Source organism: Pelodiscus sinensis, chromosome W, assembly GCF_052426305.1.
Source record: "Pelodiscus sinensis isolate ZL-2025 chromosome W, ASM5242630v1, whole genome shotgun sequence".
NCBI lineage: Eukaryota > Metazoa > Chordata > Testudines > Trionychidae > Pelodiscus > Pelodiscus sinensis.
Window position 1 is genome coordinate 1,265,421 of NC_143084.1, and position 19,788 is coordinate 1,285,208.

At 54.2% G+C, this 19,788-nt stretch overlaps 1 pseudogene; it reads left to right on the forward strand.

The window, feature by feature from the left end:
• LOC149520821 (endogenous retrovirus group 3 member 1 Env polyprotein-like) overlaps positions 1-18,616 on the forward strand; it is a 38,623-nt pseudogene extending 20,007 nt beyond the window's left edge.
• The last annotated feature ends 1,172 nt before the right edge of the window (positions 18,617-19,788 follow it).

A 19,788-nucleotide genomic window follows, 5' to 3' on the forward strand; every position in this document is an offset into this window, starting at 1 on the left:
AGCTAACAGGGAGGTTTGGGAAGGGGGTGCATGTGGGTATGGAAAGTTTCCTGGAGCTGGTCAGTCTCCCTGTAACCAAGGGGAAAGTGTCTCTACATGTGTGCCTGTGGCAGACGGCTGTGTGTCTGTGCAGGGGGGCAGTGAGCCTGTGGGTGAGGGCCCGTCTGATGCCTCAGAGGTGAGGCTGGAATCAGAACCAGGGCAGGAAGGGCCCAGAAGTCAGGGAAATGTTTCTCTGGGGCAGCCTGGAGTGGCTGGCCAGAGTGAAGTTTTAGTTGAGGAGCTGGTGGCTGGTGAGGTTTGTGGAATTGAACCTGCACAAGCTGAAAGTGATTTGTGTGAAGCACAGTGGGTGCAAGCTGGCAATTTGGCTGGTGGAAGTAGCAAGGGGGCAGTAAAGGAAGCTGTCCCAGTGGCTAGCTGTATGCCTGGGATTAGCCAGGGGTGTGGGGACAAGGGAGAAGCTGTCTCTGGTTGTCTCTGTGTGTGGGGAAGAGTTTCTTCCTGTGTCTGAGGAAGGTGCCCCACAGCCTGTGAAGGCTGAGAGCAGTGTGGTTGTCCCAGAGTTGGGTCTGGATATGGCTAAGGCCCAGGAAGGGGGTGGCCCAAGGTTTGTGTCTGCTGGGGAGAAGGATGAGGTGATTCAGGTAGATCCAGTCAGTGTTTTGCCAGAACCCCAGAGATCAGACAGTGGTGACCTTGATATTGTGACTGATGCTGCTGTGTTTCTGGAAGAGGGGGAAGTGACTCTGTGGGACCAGGGTGACCCCTTAACCCGGGCACAAGGAGAGAATGAGGGACTGTTAACTCTGGAGCCTAATGATGGTGTGGACGTTTACGGCCATCTAGAGCGCTGCAAAGGGAGAGAAGGTGCCTCTGACCCTGTCTCTTGTGAGTCTGTCTGTGTGCCTGAGAGGGGATTGTCTGTGAATCCGCCTGAGGGGCCAGAGATGATCCAGGGAGTAAGGGAAGTGCAGGAGGAATTGGTTGGGGCTCAGCAGGGCAATGCTACTGCAGAGCCAGAGAAGGGTGAACTGCTGCTTAAGGAAGCTCATAGGGAGGAGAGTCCTGGCAGTGCTTGTAGAGAGCAGTTTGCTGTGACTGAGGGAGGTGACAGGGCCTTGCTGGGAGAAGGCATTCAGGAGAAAGCTCTGCCTGTAAAAGGCAGCAGCTTGTTGTGTGAGGCACTTGTTTTGGTGCCTGACAGACAGAACTTGTCTGTTAGCAGGGACTCCACTGACTTGGGTTTAGGGAATCCCAGTGTGGAGGGTTGTGGGGAAGTCTCAGAGGGACCGAGGGTTGTTCCAGAGGAGGCAGGAACAGCCAGAGAATTGGAGCAGGCTGATAACCCAGTGACTGTATGTGACCAGCTTGCTGGGAAGTCAGTGTGTGTGGGACAGGATTGTTCCCAGATGAATGAGGAGAGTGGGAAGTTAGTGTCTCAGATTCAGGAGAAGGGCTGGGTAGCTAAGTATGCAGAGCAGAACAGCTGTGTGGTCACTCTCCCTAGGATGCAGGAGATGGCAGTTATGCTCCCATCTCTGGACACGGTGGACACTCATAGTCTATCAGGGAAGTTGATATCTGGTTCCATGTGGAAACAGAGGTTGGAGGTGGACAGAGGAGAGACTTGGGAGTCTACAGCTTACTGCTGTTACCCCACTGAGTGGGGGAAGGGGGAGAATTCCAGGGCCATTGTGAGCCAGGGAGTCACGCCCAGCCAGCCCTTTGTCTTGGTCAGGCCGGAGGTTTCAGGCCTGGAGCCCAGAGGACAAGGGGGAGGGGCAGGACTTGCTTTGGCAAAGAAGATTTGCAGTTTGAACCTGAAGGGCCAAAACTGCAATGGTGTGGGGCCAGAGAAGGGGCATAATGGGGAATGTCAATTTACACCTGGTATAGGATTGTTCTTGTTACTGATGTTAATTCTTGTAACCAATGTATTATTGTTGCAGAGAAATGTAAAGGTATACAATGGGCATGATCTGATACCATGTAATCTGTCCGGAGATGTACCAAATGACAGACGGTATATAAGGGGACATTGTGATGTTGCTAGTTCATGGTTAATGCTTGTAACTAGTCTTGGAACGTTTTACAGGACAAAAAGGGTTCCAGCCAGAAGGTCCTGTGTGAAAAGGGAAACTGAGGCACACCACCATTTTGTTTTCGTGGCTAAGTGCAAAAATGCCTACACAATTTGGGGTGAGAATACCCGCATTCACACAATGTTAATTGTTGTTCGGAGAGTTGCCAGAGCTGGCCTGGATAAATTCGCTATTTTCTTCAGCTTGGGGCAAAATCACCTGACACACTTAGGGATCATGCCGCAGGAGCAGATCCAAGTAGGTGTGGTTTTTACCAAGTTCTACCTTGGGTTGGTGAGGCAGTGCAAGGACATAGTTGTCAATAGGGCAGACCTTGCAATAATGAAGCCTATTTCAGGCACACTGGGTTCTCATACCAACATTCAGCTCTGTACTGTTGTTTCTGCCATTGGATAGAACGTGTGATGACACAGAGCCAAAGCATGGGGAGGCCTGTGATGCCCTCAGTGATGTTACTGGCATCACTTCCTGCATACCTGGGTGGTCGACAAATATGCCAGGAGGCATACCTGGGTGGTCGACAAATACCTTTGATGTCGACACCCGCGTGTCCAGACTATCGCGCTGAGCCGACAAACAGCTGATCAGCTGTTTGTCGGCTCAGCACGGCAGCCATGTAAATTTAAATGAAGCCGCGATTATTTAAATCGCCGCTTCATTTTACTATATCTGGTAGCCTAATCTACATGCCTCTGGCGACAGAGGCATGTATTCTAGACGTACCCTTAGTTCACTCAATACAGGAAAGGATTCCCCTTTGTGAGAGCTACAGGGCGCCAGGCTCACCTGTAGGTCTTTGCTGGTACAGCCCTATGTCACATTACCGAATTGGAGGGAAGCAGCCAGATTGCTGCTGCACCCCTAGGTGGGGGTGTTGGCCCCAGAAATTGGTATAAAAGGGAGCCATGTGGGGTATTGAATGGGAGCTTATTGTTTGCTGATCTTATGTACGCTATTTATGTGAGTGTATAATGTCTGTGGCTACGTCTACACTGGCCCCTTTTCCGGAAGGGGCATGTAAATTTCACTAGTCGTCGTAGGGAAATCCGCGGGGGATTTAAATATCCCCCGCGGCATTTAAATAAAAATGTCCGCCGCTTTTTTCCGGCTTTTAAAAAAGCCGGAAAAGAGCGTCTAGACTGGCCCCGATCCTCCGGAAAAAGTGCCCTTTTCCGGAGGCTCTTATTCTTACTTTGAAGTAAGAATAAGAGCCTCCGGAAAAGGGCACTTTTTCCGGAGGATCGGGGCCAGTGTAGACGCTCTTTTCCGGCTTTTTTAAAAGCCGGAAAAAAGCGGCGGACATTTTCATTTAAATGCCGCGGGGGATATTTAAATCCCCCGCGGATTTCCCTACGATGACTAGTGAAATTTACATGCCCCTTCCGGAAAAGGGGCCAGTGTAGACGTAGCCTGTGTGTGTAGGTAGGAATCTGTAATCTGTGTGGAAGCTGAATATTTCTCTGAATGTGGTTAAGCATTGCTATGGACAGGCTGATTAGCCAGGCCCTGTGGGACAATGGCACTTGATGGGCCAAAGACACACCCAAAGAATGGGGGCTGTCACCTGAGAGCAGCCAGCAGGAAACACAGAGATGGGCCTCTGACCAGGTGACCTGCTGCATACAAGAAGAGGCCAGGAAGGAGGTATAAAGAGGCCATGTGGTCGATGCCATTTTGTTCTCAGCTCAGCACTTCATCCCAGAGGCAGCATTGCAGGGATCGAAGAGCCTGGAAGACCTGTGAACCCATCCTGATGCTAGGATGTGCAACAAGAACTTTTAAACCAGCAGCTGTAACATCTCTGCTAGAGCCTGCATCGAGGACTGAGAGATTCGGTGCATGTAACGTACTATTCTTTAACAACCTTACTCTCAGGCTTTTCTTTCTTGTGATAATAAACCTTTAGGTATAGATTCTAAAGGATTGGCCCAGTGTGATTTGTGGGTGAGATCCAGAGGGTAAATTGGCCAGGGATCTGTGGCTAGTTTCTTGGAACCGGACAGGACTTGTTCGGGGTAGGTGGTATTGGGTGCTAGGACCCCCCACCTGTGTATGAGGCCCGGGGCCATCTGGGGCACGGATATTGCTGGGGTGTCGGAGGGATTTTGCTCGTGAGGCTTCAGGCAGGCAGCTGAAGCGCTCTGTGAGACCGGTTTGTGGTCTGTTTGGAGAGGTCACCAGTCTGGGGGCTGTAAGGAGCCTCGGATTTGAGCAATTCGCCCTGAGCGGACGCCCTCAGTTGTGCCCAGACACGGCCTGGTCCGTCACACCCTACCTCTCAGGTTGTACCTCGAAGCTCCTGGTGGAGGCCGGTTTGGTAACAGTCTGGTTTGAGAGTCTGCCGCCTCGGTCTGCTGAACCTCGTCCTCAGGTGATTCCTCCGGGGAGGAGTCAGTCAGCTCTGTTGGATCTGCAGTTCGGCATACATGACTTGCGTGGATCCACGAGGGGCGCTCCTTCACGTTTACTGCTGTGTGGGTGATGAGCAGCAACTGGAACCATCCTTTCCACCGGGCTGTCAGGGAATTCTTTCTGCGATGTTCCTTCATGAACACGTAGTCGCTTGGTTGGATGTTGTGGCACGGTACATCAGTAGGTACTGGGAGGGCTTCCTTCACCTGCAGGTGCAAGCTCTCCTAACCGTCATTTTATGTCTAGGTTTCTTCTTTCTGTGTGGCTGCTAGCCTGTGGGCTTCCTGCAACATTAACTGCTTACAAATCACACATGAATTAGATATTCTTGACAGCTTCTAGGTGCACGCCTGGGGCGTACCATTGTTTTGGGATCTGTGAGGCCACCCCCCTTTTGCTCATGTGTGTCATCTGATGAGACACCTGAGCAAGCTGCCGTGTGAGAGATCTTGGGGCGACTTGGCGGCCATCAGGCGCAACCATTATCCCAGCTGGGGATAAGGAGCAGCCTGCTTTCTCCCAAAGGTTTTTCTCTGTAGGTTGAGCAGCTTGATGTAGTTCTATCAGGTCCTGCAAAGAAACAGGGAGAGAAAGAGAGACCAGAATCTGAAAGGGAGCCAGAGGTCCATGTGCTGCTGCATGTCTGGCCGCTGCATCAGCACTCCCATTACCCAGAGAAACAGGATCAGTGGCACCTGTGTGGGCCGGGCAATGGGTAATAGAGAGGGATGTGGGTAGCTGAATGGCATCAAGGAGTTGGGAGATAAGGGGACCATGAGAGATAGTAGAGCCAGAAGAGGTAAGGAAACCTTGTTCTTTCCAAATTTGTCCTGTGGCATGACAGACAGAGAAAACATACTTTGAGTCAGTATAAATGGCAGCAGACTGTCCGGAAGCTAAAAGGCAAGCACAAGTTAAAGGGATAAGCTTGTGATCCTATCCAGCATGACACTTTAACAAATACAAGGTATCAGTTTTACACCCTCTCAGTTTTGCTAGCAATTAACACATTATCAACATACTGAACCAACACAGAGCTGCAGGGAAGAGGGATAGAATTAAGGTCAGCTTTTAAAAACTTGGAAAACAGAGTGGGGCTTTCACAATAACCTTGGGGAAAACATGTCCAGGTTAATTGATGACCCTGAAAGGAAAAGGCAAAGAGAAATTGGGAATTCTTATGCACTGGAATAGAAAAGAAGGCAGAACATAAATCTATTACAGAAAACCATTTAGAAGTGGGTGGAATAGAGGAAAGAATAGTAGCAGGGTTAGGTACTACTGGAAATCTAGGGATTACAAACTTATTAATGGCTCTTAGGTCTTGTACAAATCTATAGATTTGCTTACACAGGCTGTCAAATTTTCCCTCCTTTTTCACAGGTAGTATAGGTGTATTACATGGTGAAGTTGTATAAACAAGTATCCCTTGTTTAAGGAGGGAGAGATTACAGGGATTGTGCCTCCCTAGACAATAGATACAGGGGTACCCTCGGGAAAGGCTTGTTGTGTCTGTATGTTATTTGCACTGGTGTTGCAGAGGCTAGCAACCCCACTTCATTCACATGGGCTGCCCACAATGTCTCTGGGACATCTGAGAGGTCCAGGAGGGGTGCATGTCCTGAGGTCTCATCAGATTCCTCTGAGAGTTGTAATGCCATCAAATTTCATGGAGGCTAGATAATTTCCTGGAGGTTAGGTCCATAAAAGGCTATTAGCCAGGGGATAAAATGGTGTCCCTGGCCTCTGTTTGTCAGAGGCTGGAGAGGGATGGCAGTAGACAAATCGCTTGATCATTGTCTTCGGTCCACCCTCTCTGGGGCACCTGGTGCTGGCCACTGTCGGTAGACAGGACACTGGGCTAGATGGACCTTTGGTCTGACCCAGTACGGCCGTTCTTATGTTCTTATGTTAATTTGGAGCCTGATAGGGGGGAAGGTCAACAAATATCCCTTCCTCTCTACAGAGAAGGTTTGCACCCAATTTACACAACAAGTCAGGTCCCATAAGGTTTACGGGAGAACAGGGAGATAACAGGAAAGAATGTTCAGCTGACAAGGGTCCAAAGGGGGTGGGGGTGCAGATGGCACATCTGGGGAATCAAGCTGTTTCTTTAGAGTAGCCAATTCTTGCTGCAGCTTTTCAATAGAATCTTTTTGGCTAGCCATAATGCTCTGATTCTTTTTTTTACTGCCACATCCTCCCAGAGGCACCAATATTCCATCTGGTTAGGATGTTTTTCCTCGAGGAAAACTCTAAGATAAGCAAGCTTTTGTAAGTCAAAGCTCTAGTTGCCATTTTTTCTGGGAATTCCCCTGAGTATAGCCATTCCAAATGCTCAATAATTCCTTAAGTCTCCTTAGTTTCAAACCTGCTGGCAATTTACTTAGCTGACTGTAAATTCTTATCATCTGAGACAAGGGAGTCCCAGGCTGTGAGAAACCTTTTCCCTCAGTCGGAGACAGACTTGAGAGAGCAATCCCACCCATGTTAGCACTGTCCTGTCCAAGGACAGCGCAGGAGCCCAACAGTACTACCCTCTCCAAGGATAGTGTGGGAGTCCACACAAACTGTCAGCTTCACTCACACTCCTTATGTGCCGGGGGAAACCGTCCTTGCTTTCAGCAGCTGTGCAGTGACACTGACAGCACCGGTGCGGCTGCGGTCCCCCTCCGGACTTCACTCACTCAAAACCATGCGCTTGGACTCTCCACCAATCGGTCAGCACAACAACAACAACAAAATCCAACCCCTATTTGGCTATACCCAGCGTTTTCGTTTTAAATCTCCCTCAAGCCTCTTAAAGAAAATTTTGGAGCAAAAGATGACTCTTACCGCCAGCCGGTCCAGCTGGTGATGAGAACAGGGAGGCGGACTGGGGGATTTTAAATGGATCCCTTACCCTTCAGATGTGTGCTGTAGTCCGTTCCCATTCCCTGTCATCAGCCTTTCCAACTGGAGTGCCAAGCCATCCCACTTTGACACCAAATTGTGGGGGGAAATCTCGCTCCCCTGGGGTACAGAGCCCCCAGAAGGGTCCGAGGCTGGAGGTCAAATCAGTGAGGCAGGAGAGAAACCTAGAAGGAAAACTTTATTATGCATGCATGCAGGCTGACAGCTACCAGAGTGAGAGCAGCAGCCCTGAGAGACAGGTTCAGGGATCCTTTATACAGTATGCTCAGACAGTTTAGTTGTTGATTGTTTTCTTCAACATATCAAAGTCTCAGCAGAAGTACTCTGAGACGTTTCTGTTCACCCCAGGAGTGCTAGAAGTAAGTTTACAGAACAAAGGCACATGAGAACCTGAGTGAGGAGCCTACAAGGCAAACTGTGACAAAGATAAGAGTTTACATGGCAATTTGTGACAGACTAGGAGTCTCCATGAAGTTGAGATAGGAGGCATTGTAAGGGTCTTGATTAGAGTTAATTTGATTTCTCTCTGTTACAGGGAGAGAGGCCTCCCTTACAGCAGTTTTCTTTAGAGAGTTTTGATTTCCTTCACAGTCCCCCCCTTAGACACAATTGGAGTTATTTGATTTTTCTCCCACACGATCTCACAATTCGACACATACCCTATGCCTCGCATTGACGAACTGTTGAGCCGTATGGGGACGGTGCAGTACCTGTCCACCATCGACCTGACAAAGGGCTACTGGCAGATCCCCCTCGCACCCGCAGCCCGAGAGAAAACCGCCTTCACCACCCCCTTCGGCCTTTACCAATTCCGGACCATGCCGTTCGGTTTGCATGGAGCTGCCGTGACGTTCCAGCGCCTTATGAACACAATCTTGAGGGACCACCATTCCTACGCTGCCGCATATATAGACGACATTATAGTTTTTAGCGGAACCTGGAAACAACACCTGGAACACGTCGTGGCGGTCCTGGGGGCTTTGAGGCAAGCAGGCCTAATGGCCAATCCAAAGAAATGCCATTTCAGCAAGACCGAGGTAACCTATCTGGGGTACACAGTAGGAAAGGGGAGGGTGAAGCCGCTGATAGATAAGATCCAAGCCGTTCGGGATTACCCCACACCTACCATGAAAAAGCAAGTAAGGCAGTTCTTAGGCCTCGCAGGGTATTATCGCCGGTTTGTGGCCCACTTCGCGTCCATAGCAGCCCCGCTAATGGACCTTACCTGTACTGTAAGGGAAAGCCCCAAAAGGTCCAATGGACAGAGCAGCGTGCACGGGCCTTTGGGGATTTAAAGAATAAACTAGTCCGGGCCCCAGTCTTAGTCCAACCCGACTATACAAAACCCTTTGTGCTCCAGACGGACACCTCCGAGACCGGGTTAGGAGCCGTGTTAACACAGGAAATGGAGGGGGCCGAACACCCCGTCTTGTATTTGAGTTGCAAGCTTTTTCCCCGAGAGAAAGGGTACGCCACCATTGAAAAGGAGGCGTTAGCAATTAAATGGGCCATAGATGCGTTACGCTATTTCCTTGCAGGAGACTGTTTTACACTGGTGACGGACCACGCCCCCCTCAAATGGCTCAACACCATGAAGGATACCAACCCATGAATACTCCAGTGGTACCTGAGTCTGCAGCCCTACAAATTCAAGATTGTGCACCGACCGGGAAGAGATCACCAGAATGCAGAGTGCCTCTCGAACACCCGAAGAAGACACGGGGGATGGGGCGAGTATAGGGGACAAAGTGAAGGGGGAGTGGTGTGACGGGGTGCTCCCGCCCCACACTCGAGGGGACCGAGGCGAGGGCCGGAGGAGTCCCTGGGGTGGGGGAAGCCGGCCCGTCGCGGGAACCCGGGAGCTGGCCGTGGACTCGTGGGCCGGCTCCACAGGACGCAGGGAGCACGGCGCGCCAACGGGGAATGCCCCGGGAGGAGGGGCTAGCGCGGCGCGGGCGGATGACGTCACAGGAGGGGGGGGTGACCCGGGTCGCAGGCGTGGTGACGCCGGGAGCTCCGCCGGTGCGGAGTTTAAAACAACGCCCGGCAGCCGGAGAGGGAGGGAGGACGGCGAGGCGCTGGACGAAGGAGAAGAGGGTGAGGAAAGGGCACCCGGGAGAACTGGCCCCTAGGAGGAGTGGAGTAGGAGGCGGCCCAGGGCAGGGTTGTGTGGCCCGTGAGCAGGTGTGTTTAGGGGCACTACCCCCATCCGCTAGGCAGGGACCGGCAGTCCCTGCCTTAGGGCCCTGGGCCGGGGTTCGGAGTGAGAGAGGGCCCGAACCCCCCTACTCTGCCCACCGGGACGTAGCAAAGCGCATCCGTGAGACTGGCTGCCCAGGTCCCCAGCGAAAGTAGAGTGACTCTGGGACCAGGGGGCGAGGCACGGGACTATTTTGGGGGTGCTTAGCCATAAGAAGTACACAATAAAGAGGGTGATGGGAACCCACCAACTGCTGGGGTAGCGTGATCCTTCTACACAAGGTCTTTGAGATCAAAGGATGCGACCTTAATTTGGCATTTATCGATGCATCATATGAAGACATTACTGTTGAGTACGCCATCATCGATACTGTAACTCCAATTTCATTGGGTCCTAATTTGGAGGCAATAAGATCTATGATGATCCACTCAGATCTGAAGGGCATTCTCAATGACATCATTAACTGTCTTGTTTTTGTTTTCTTTGTAAATGAGGATCGGTTAGGCATGAATATTCATGTATGTCATGTCATGTGTGGGGGATCAACCGCGTCCGTGCTCCCCCAACCCCCAAGTAACACCCCCTTTCTGTGTATGGCGTGCCTTTTAGTTTATTGAATTATGCGCTTTTACAATTTGCAGGAGGCGCTCGGCTGTCCCCTTGCTTGCCGGGGAAGGGGGTCCGGGCCCACCCTCGCTCCGAACCCCGACCCAGGGCCCTAAGGTCAGGACACACGTTCCTGCCTAGCGGAGGGGGTTAAAAAACCCCTAAACTCCCCCGCTCTCAGGGTCCACGCCCCCGCCCTGGGTCACTTCTTCCCCGGCAGTGAGCTGCCGCTAGCCTGGGGGCCCCGGGTTAAGACTCACCCAGGGTCTCCAGTAGTTGGGTCCGGGAGGTCCTGGCTGTGACGTTCCTCCGCTGCAGGGCTCTCCCCCTTCCTCTGGCCTGTAGTCCCCTTTTGAATTTCCCGCCGGACGCGGGAGGATGACGCTTCCCCCAGCGTCATCACCCGGCGACGCCCCTGGGCGCCGTGCTGGTGACGTCACGGCCGACGCCATCCCAGCTGACCTCCCGCCCCCGCCGGTGTGCTCCCCCGCGTTGTGGCCGCGCTGGGGCGCCCCTGCTCCCTGTGGAGACACCGGGGTTCTAGGGAGGGGTGGGGCTACCCCGCCACACACCTTTCCCCTCGAGTCTCGTAGTATACTCGCCATGCTTTCCCCCGAGTCTCTGCCGTTCATGATAGACAGTCCACGTTACCGTTGGTTACCCCGCCCGATGTATCACTTGGAATTGGTACGGCTGCAGGCTGAGGTACCACCGCAAAATCCGTGGGTTCGTGTCCTTCATGTTTTTTATCCATTGTAGAGGGGCATGGTCTGTCACCACGGTAAATTTATCCCCTAAAAGAAAGTATTGTAAGGCGTCAATAGCCCATTTTAAGGCCAATGCCTCCTTTTCAATCGTCGCGTACCCCCTTTCCCGTGGGAAGAGTTTGCGGCTTAAATACAAAACGGGGTGTTCCCTGCCTTCCTCCTCCTGCATCAATACGGCCCCCAGCCCCACCTCTGAGGCGTCCGTTTGCAGAGTGAAGGGCTTAGTAAAATCTGGCTGGGCCAGCACTGGGGCGTGCACCAGCCGGTCTTTGAGTTTCCAGAAGGCCACGTCGCACGCTGGCGTCCATCTTACCTTCTCAGGTTGTCCTTTCTGGGTTAGGTCTGTAAGAGGGGCGGCTAGAGAAGAGAAGTTAGCTATAAACCGCCTATAATAACCCGCTAGCCCGAGGAACTGGCGTACCTTCCTTTTCGTAGTCGGGGGGGGGGGGGTAGTCACGCACGGCTTGGACCTTATCTACCAGGGGTTTGAGCTTCCCCCTCCCCACCGTGTATCCCAGATATGAAACTTCCGCCCTCCCAAACTGACATTTTTTGGGGTTGCCTGTCAGCCCTGCTTGGCGTAGGGCTTCTAACACTGTCGTTATATGGTCCAAATGTTCTTCCCACCCTTCTTTTACTAGGTCTAAGATCCCCCGAGGGTGTCGTCCATATAATAATTCGAAGGGTGAATACCCCAGGGATGCTTGCGGTACCTCTCGTATGGCGAACATCAGGGCCGGGAGCAGCTTGTCCCAGTCGCGAGGGTCATCTTGGGCGAACTTCCGTAGCATTCCCTTCAGGGTGCGGTTGAACCTTTCTACCAATCCGTCCGTTTGGGGGTGGTATACCGAGGTTCAGAGTTTCTTGATCTGCAAAACTCCGCATAAATCTGGCATGACTTTCGAGGTTAAATTTGTCCCCTGGTCAGTTAGTAGCTCTTTGGGCAGGCCGAACCACGAAAATAGCTTTACTAGTGCTTCTGCTATCACTGGGGCTGTGGCCCTTTTTAAGGGGATGGCCTCTGGGCAGCGCGTGGCATAGTCCACAATGACTAAGATATAGCTGTGACCCCGCCCTGATTTCTCGAGGGGTCCCACCAGATCCAGCGCCACCCGTTCGAACGGGGTGCCGACCACGGGTAGGGGGACCAAAGAAGCTGGCGGCACCCGGGTTGCGGATGTTTTCTGGCACTGAGGGCAGGAGGTGCAGAAGTTTTTAATTTCCTGATACACCCCAGGCCAGTAGAACCGTTGCAGCACCTTCTGTTGGGTTTTCTCGGTTCCCAAGTGCCTGGCCCACAGGTGTTCATGGGCTAGCTCGAGGACTTTCCACCGATAGGGCCGCGGGACCAACAGCTGCCATCTCTCTTCCCCGGGGAGGTCCTCGTGTAACACCCGATATAAGTGGTCATCCCTTACCTCAAACCGGGGCCCCACGGTCTGGTTCGGCGGGTCCCCCTCCCGATCTTCACCTGCTCCTTGGATTTGGTCCCAAGCCGCTCGCACTGTAGGGTCCTCTCGCTGCAGCGTGAGGAAGTCTCCCTCATCTATCTCCAGATGGGTGAACGCCGGTGGCCTATCTTGCCCGGGTTCTGTGGTCAGAGGTTCTCCCCTGTCCTCCTCACCTTGGGCTACCAACGTCCCTTGTTCGGGTTCCTCGGCCTGCCCCGCGGCGCGGGCCCCTCCCCACTGTCCTAGTAGTCTCCTTAGCCCTGGCCAGTCCCGCCCTAGCAGGAGGGGATACGCCAGCTTTGGGCCGACGGCGACTACGCGCTCCCTTTCCAGGTCCCCGTCTCTTATCCGTACTCGTGTCGTGGGGTAATAATGCACATCCCCGTGGACACACCGGAGGGCTATCGGGGGGCCCCTTGCCCAGGCTGGGTATATAACGTCTTCCCGAACAATAGTCTGCCCGCACCCGGAGTCTAGTATTGCCTTTACCCGTTTCCCGTTAACCCATAGTACCTTCATCACCTGCGCACGGCTCGTCTCTCCTCCCTCTGCGCCTCGGCCTCGTCTCTGTCCGAAGGTGCAATCCATCAGAGGGCAGTCCTTTTTGTAGTGCCCCTCTTGGCCGCACTGATAACAGGCCCCTTTTTGGGCTCCTCCTTGCGGGGGCATCCCCGGTCCCATTTCCGTACCCCGATCCGTACTGGCCTCGCCGGTTGGTCTGCTCCAACGGGGCGCCAGCCTCTGCTCCGGGAGAGGGCCTAAGGAGGCTTTCCGCCCCTCCCTGCCGGATGGTAAGCCCGTAGGTTTCGGTGGGGCAGCTTCGCCCTTCTTGGGATCCCTCTGGGTTCCGGAAGCTCCCTTCCCTTCCACTCCTTCCGCCGCCAAGAAGTGCTCCATTAGTGTGACGGCTTCGTCAAGGGTCTCCGGTAAGTGTCGTCGCACCCATAGCTGACCTTCGGCAGGGAGGATCCGCACGTACTGCTCCAGGATAACCAGGTCAGCCACTTGGACCCCGGTCTTATTTTCCGGTTCCAGCCACCTCATTCCGGCTTCTTTCACACGCTGAGCCACGGCCCGCGGCCGTTCTTGAGGGTTATACCGGGCTTCGCGGAATCGTCGGTGGTGGGTCTCTGGGGTGACTCCTAACTGGTCGAGGATTGCTTCCTTGACCTTGAAATAGCAGAGTGCGTCTCAGGCCGACATCCCTCGGTACGCGAGCTGGGCCTGTCCCGATAGATAGGGGGCCAGGAGGGTCGCCCAGTGCTCCTGGGGCCACTTCGCCGCCGTGGCCACCCTTTCGAACGTAATCAGGAAGGCCTCGGGGTCGTCCTCTGGCCCAAGCTTAGTCAATCGTATGGGTAACTGAGGCCCCATTCCTTCTCCGTCTCCCGGGGTCCCGATCCCCCCGGTTACTACCCCTGCCGGCGCTCCCCTGAGTTCCCTCAACATTTGATCCTGGCGATCTTGGAACTGGGAGAGGAGCTGTTGCAGCGTCTGGGTCTGCTGTTGCTGCTGCAACTTCTGGTTTTCCATCAACCGCTCCAAAATCTTATTGACTTCCATCTTCCCCTACTGATCAACAATCCGTTAACCTCACCCGCTCCGTCCGGGCGACCCCTATTTCGGGGTCTAGTGTGCCCACATTCTCCACCACGTGTGGGGGATCAACCGCGTCCGTGCTCCCCCAACCCCCAAGTAACACCCCCTTTCTGTGTATGGCGTGCCTTTTAGTTTATTGAATTATGCGCTTTTACAATTGCCAGGAGGCGCTCGGCTGTCCCCTTGCTTGCCGGGGAAGGGGGTCCGGGCCCACCCTCGCTCCGAACCCCGACCCAGGGCCCTAAGGTCAGGACGCACGTTCCTGCCTAGCGGAGGGGGTTAAAAAACCCCTAAACTCCCCCGCTCTCGGGGTCCACGCCCCCGCCCTGGGTGTCTTCTTCCCTGGCAGTGAGCTGCCGCTAGCCTGGGGGCCCCGGGTTAAGACTCACCCAGGGTCTCCAGTAGTCGGGTCCAGGAAGTCCTGGCTGTGACATTCCTCCGCTGCAGGGCTCTCCCCCTTCCTCTGGCCTGTAGTCCCCTTTTGAATTTCCCGCCGGACGCGGGAGGATGACGCTTCCCCCAGCGTCATCACCCGGCGACGCCCCTGGGCGTCGTGCTGGTGACGTCACGGCCGACGCCATCCCAGCTGACCTCCCGCCCCTGCCGGTGTGCTCCCCCGCGTTGTGGCTGCACTGGGGCGCCCCTGCTTCCCGTGGAGACACCGGGGTTCTAGGGAGGGGCGGGGCTACCTCGCCACACATGGAACCAATCAGTTTAAACCATGCTCATGTTTATGTAAATGCATCCTCTCAACACCCAATCAATTCAAAAGAACGCTCATGAATAATGCATGAGTCTCACCTATATAAGCCTGTGTCACACCGGGGTGATTTGGGTTCGGTTCGGTTAGTTCTTTTTTTGTTGGGTACGAAGACTCCTGGTAGTCTTGTCTGTCAGGTCAGGTCAAGCGGAAGATTTGCACCTACCAATTTAAATTGGATCCAGAGTTAGGTTTAGTTAAATTAGCTATCGTCATCATGACTGTTTGTCAGGCAGCGTCAGTTTGAAGCATATCGGCCGTCATTGTGCATGTTTGTCGGGTGCGTCAGACGTAGTTCGGGTTTTTCTTTTAGTTTAGGCTAGGGTTTAGGCCACCATCGCCTGTCCGAGCTGTCCCGAAGAACAGGAAGAGGATTCGTGGTTCGTGCGGAAGGCTCGAGTCAGCGTACCCGATTCCAGTCGTCTTCGAGGGATCTCCTGGCTGTTCCTCTCCCGAGGCCCGGAAGGACCAAAGGACTGAGGTCGCCAACAACACTACAATCGTCCCTGTGTCTAGACTATGTAAATATTCTTTGTGTTCGTGTTTTAACCTTTCTTGCTGGTTTGTTATCTATGTTAATATAGTTTGTGGTTTAAATTTTACTTAAAGTGTCAGTATTTATTTTTGCGCCACAAACCAATGACCGATTAAAGGAACGACCGGTGATAGATACGGTATTTGGTGTCCACATTTTGTAATCTTCTTAAATTTAGTTGGCTAATTGGCATCTCAAATCAATTATTTAAGTTACCTCGAGTAACACAATAAACAACACAGTTTTGTTTTCAACAGAAAAACGTGTATGTTTTTATTTACAAGGGGGAGAGGGGGAGGAGACCTTGAACTGGGAGGGGGAGGGGGAGGAGACCTTCAACTGGGAGGGGGAGGGGCTAGTCCTTGGAGGGGTGGCCCCTGCAACCGCTCCTGTGGGGGCGGACCTGCACATGGGGGGCAGGCCGCATTGGGGCAGGCTGCACGGGGAGGTGAGCAGGAGCAGGGGCAGGAGGGGCCATTGCAGGAGGGGCGAGGGGCAGTGCTAGGGGAGGGATGGTGGGGGCGTGGGGCAAGGCGATGCCATAGTGGACGGCATGGCCAATGTGGGCGGCGAGGGTGGCGATCGAATCCGCCATGCGGACGCACTGAGCCTGGAAGGAGCCCCAGGCCTCCTGGCGCCACTGCAGGTCCACCTCCCCGCAGTGCATAATGGCTGCCTCGACGCGCTCGACAGCCTGCACATGGCGCTGAAGGAGCTGGTCCTGGTGGCGGAGCCGCCGCCTCGGTGGTTGGGCGGCTGGGGGTGCCGCTGCTGCCGCTGCCACTGCTGCTGCAGGACTAGACGGTCCCCGGCTTGTGCTTGGTCCCGCTGCAGGGAAGAGAAGAAAGGATGGGTCAGGCAGGCAGGCCGGCCACTGTCCCCACACCTCATGCCCTCCACCCCTGAGCCCAGGTGACCCCACAGTAGTGTGGCTTGGGCCCACTCAGTTACCCCCCTGCCCCCTGTGTTGTATGTTTGCAAGGAGGACTGCCCCGGAGTAGGGTCCTCCTCCAGTATTGTAAGCACCGGTCTGTGTCCTGGCCCCGTGGGGGGTGGGAGGGTGCTTGTGTTGTGTTCACCTGTGGACCTCCCTGCCGGTGGAGGCTGTGAGGCCTTGGGCTAATCACTGGTGTTTGACAGGGAGCGAGATGCATCCCCACACAGTGCCTGGGAGCACATCTGGCAGACGTGGTCTGGGCTCTCAGATCCCCATCACGTGGGATGTCTCCTGGACAGAACCAGGAGAGTGACTGGGGAGTGTCCCATCCTTGCAGCAAAACTCAGGCGGCCCTAGGGCCGGCCTGAGCGCCTCCCCTCCCCCCCCCCCCCCCATTATCCCTCACACACGTAGCCCAGGGACATGTGCGGCCGCAGTGGGGACTTCCCTCGGGGAGCCAGCCAAGGCACCGGGAGCAGGCGAGGGGCTCGGTGGAGGCCACGCTCACAGGGCTGTGACGCTGCGGTTTTCCCAGGAGCAGCGGACTGTGCCTCACAGCGAGGCATGGGACAGTGTTGCCGTTCTGCGTGCTGCACCCTTGCGGAGGTGCGGGCTCTGGGCTGAGTCCCTGGGGCCCTGCCTGGTTCCAGCCGGCATCCACCCTTCTCCCTGGTCCTGCCGGATGTGTGTGAGCAGCACGGTCCCAGGCGTGCCCTGCAGCTGCCTGCCGCGGCCACGTGCCGCTCGGTCACCAGGCTGCACGTGGTTGCACGTGCTGCTTGCTGCCTAATGCTACGCAGCGTGCAGCTCACGTGGCCTGAGTGACGTGCTCTCCCCCCACCCCCCGCCCTTGTGAGTGCAAAGTGCAAGACAAACCGGGGGATCCTTCCCCAGCCTCCGAGGATGCGCGGGAGACGTCAGGACTGCCGGAGGGGGCCTGCAGGGTGGCAGTGCCGGCCTCATCCTCCGACGCACTGCTGTCTCCTTCCCCCGCCACGGTGGTCCTGGTGACGGGGGGGGGGGGGGGCACACTGCTGTCCACCGGGACGTCCGGGGCTTGCGGTGCTGGCTGGCTGAGGATGGCGTGGAGCTGGTCGTAATGGGGGCAGCTGTTGGCTCCTGCCCCCTGGCCCTCGCTGGCCCTCACGTAGCCCAGGCGCAGCTCCTTTACCTTCGCCCAGACTTGTTCGAGGGTCCGGGCTGGATGGCCCTGCTGGGCGAGCGCCTGGGCCATGTGGGCAAAGATCTCGGCGTTGCGGTGCTGGGACCGGGTGTCGTGGAGGGCCTCCTCCTCCTGCCAGAGGTCCAGCAGTGTCTCCAGCTCCCCCGAGGACAAGGATGGGGCCCTTCTTTTTCTGGCCCTGGGGGCCTCCTGTGCTGGAGGTGCGGGTGGCTGATCCCCCCCCCTGGAGCTGCCATTGTGCTTGGGCGGGGGTGTCTGCTGGACGGCAGGGGCCACATGGCAGAGCTGTGGCCAGAGGTCTGAGGAAGGGTCCTGCCGTGTGAGCTCAGCAGCCTGTGTCTGCTTTAAGGGGGCTCAGGTTACAGGAAGTCCAGGGAGCTGACTGCGGCTACGAAGTCTGCAAGCGTCCACTAGGGGTTTTTTCTGTTTAGCCTGCTTTTGCGCAAAACGTCTTAGCTGCCTGTCTACACTGGCCCTTTTGCACAAAAGCATTTCCGGAAAAGGGCTTTTGCCCGAATGGGAACGTCAAAGCATTTCCACAAGAAGCACTGATTTCGGACAGTAGAGCGTCAGTGCTTTTGCGCAAAATCAAGTGGCCAGTGTAGACAGCTGGCAAGTTTTTCCGCAAAAGCAAGTGCTTTTGCGGAAAAACTTGCCAGTCTAGACGCAGCCTATGTCTTTAATTGCACGCTTCAATATCACTGGCCGAATCACACTATGTGCCTATGCTCTGCACATACCTCTAAGGTTAGGTTTTCAATACTACCTGGTCCAAAGCCTTCCCAACTCTTTTTGGAGTATATTGGGTGTGTGGTAATAAGGCATACATAGTTCTTCTTCCCTCCGGAAGCGGATCCTGCTATTTGGCATGGTTAGAACCACCTGTGGTTTATTGCCCCCACCTTCCCAGTGGAAAGATTAGAAGTGTAAGAGACACTGAGACGGATGCTAAGGAATCTCGCCCTCTTACATGGCGAGCTATGAATGTTTGGACAGGTGCTTGTGCAGGATTCCATTTTGCCTGTGGAGGGGCCACTTGGCGAATAGGAGAAGGATTAATGAGGCGCCAGGGGGTCTTGGAGATAATGGCAAATACCACTGCTGATGCTCTGATGGATTTGGCAACTGAGAAAAAGAAATTGAGGTAGATGGTTCTTCAAAATCGCTTGGCATTAGATATTTTGTTAGCCTCTCAGGGAGGGACATGTGCTTTGATCGGGCAAGAATGTTGGGTGTATGTCCCTGATGTTTATAATGCCACCTGGGACAGAGCAAACCACCTTGTGCAAGTAGCAAAAGATCATGGAGGAGAAAGAAAGGATTCTTGGTGGAGTGATCTGTTTAGCTGGTTCCCAAATATAGGTGGTTGGCTCCATAATTTGCTTTGCACTGCTGTCATTATTATTTGTGGCCTAGTGGTTCTTTATGTTATGATCCACTGTGGGTGTTGGATGGGCACCAAGATGTGCTCCTCTAAGCAGTAATTTGTCCATCACTCACTGCTGTACGTATGTCCCACGAGTCCCCTTCGTGGTACTCTAGGGACAAAGGGGGGACTGTTAGGCCCTAGAAAAGAGGGCCTAAGGAAAACCAAAAAGAAGCTAACAAAGGTTTCTGGGTAATCCCTGAGCAGAACTGGAGCAGAAGTAAACTAAGTGAAAAATTGCATTCTTGTACTTGAGGTGGAGCAGAACCGCTTGTTCTGAGAACTGATCAAGGAACTCCCTGTTTCTATTTTCCCTCTGATCTTAACTCCCTGTTTTGCCCTCTGTTTGTTCCTGGTACTTGTCTTCTGTGATTGATAAGAGAGTTGCTGATGCATTATGAATTGTTTAAGGCCACATTGTATAGTTGGCTAGGTAAGCATGAATACTAGAAGCTTCTAACCGACAAAGGGGGGTGGGCTGCTTAATCGAGTAGTCTGTGACGCAACGGAACTGTCTATATAAACCTACTTGTAACTGTGATCGGGGCTGGTTCTCTTTGGAGACGGGCCGCTCTCTATTGTTGTGTGCACTCTTCAATAAAGAGCTTGTGATTGGACCTTGCTGGTGTTGCCTGTCTCTTCGCGGTCAGACAACGAACCAAGGCCATCTGGGTTAGAGTCCCCGACAATGTTAAGTTATTGTCAAGCCTTAATGAAATGTGTAGGGTCTATTCACACGCAGGTCAAGGAAGCCCTTCCCGAACCTGCGTCGGAGCCGTGTCATCCTTTAGAGCCTGGAGACTGGGTCTACATCAAGGCACACCAGCGGAAAAATGCCCTCCAACCTCACTGGAAAGGGTCTTACCAAGTTCTGCTAACCACTCACACTGCTGT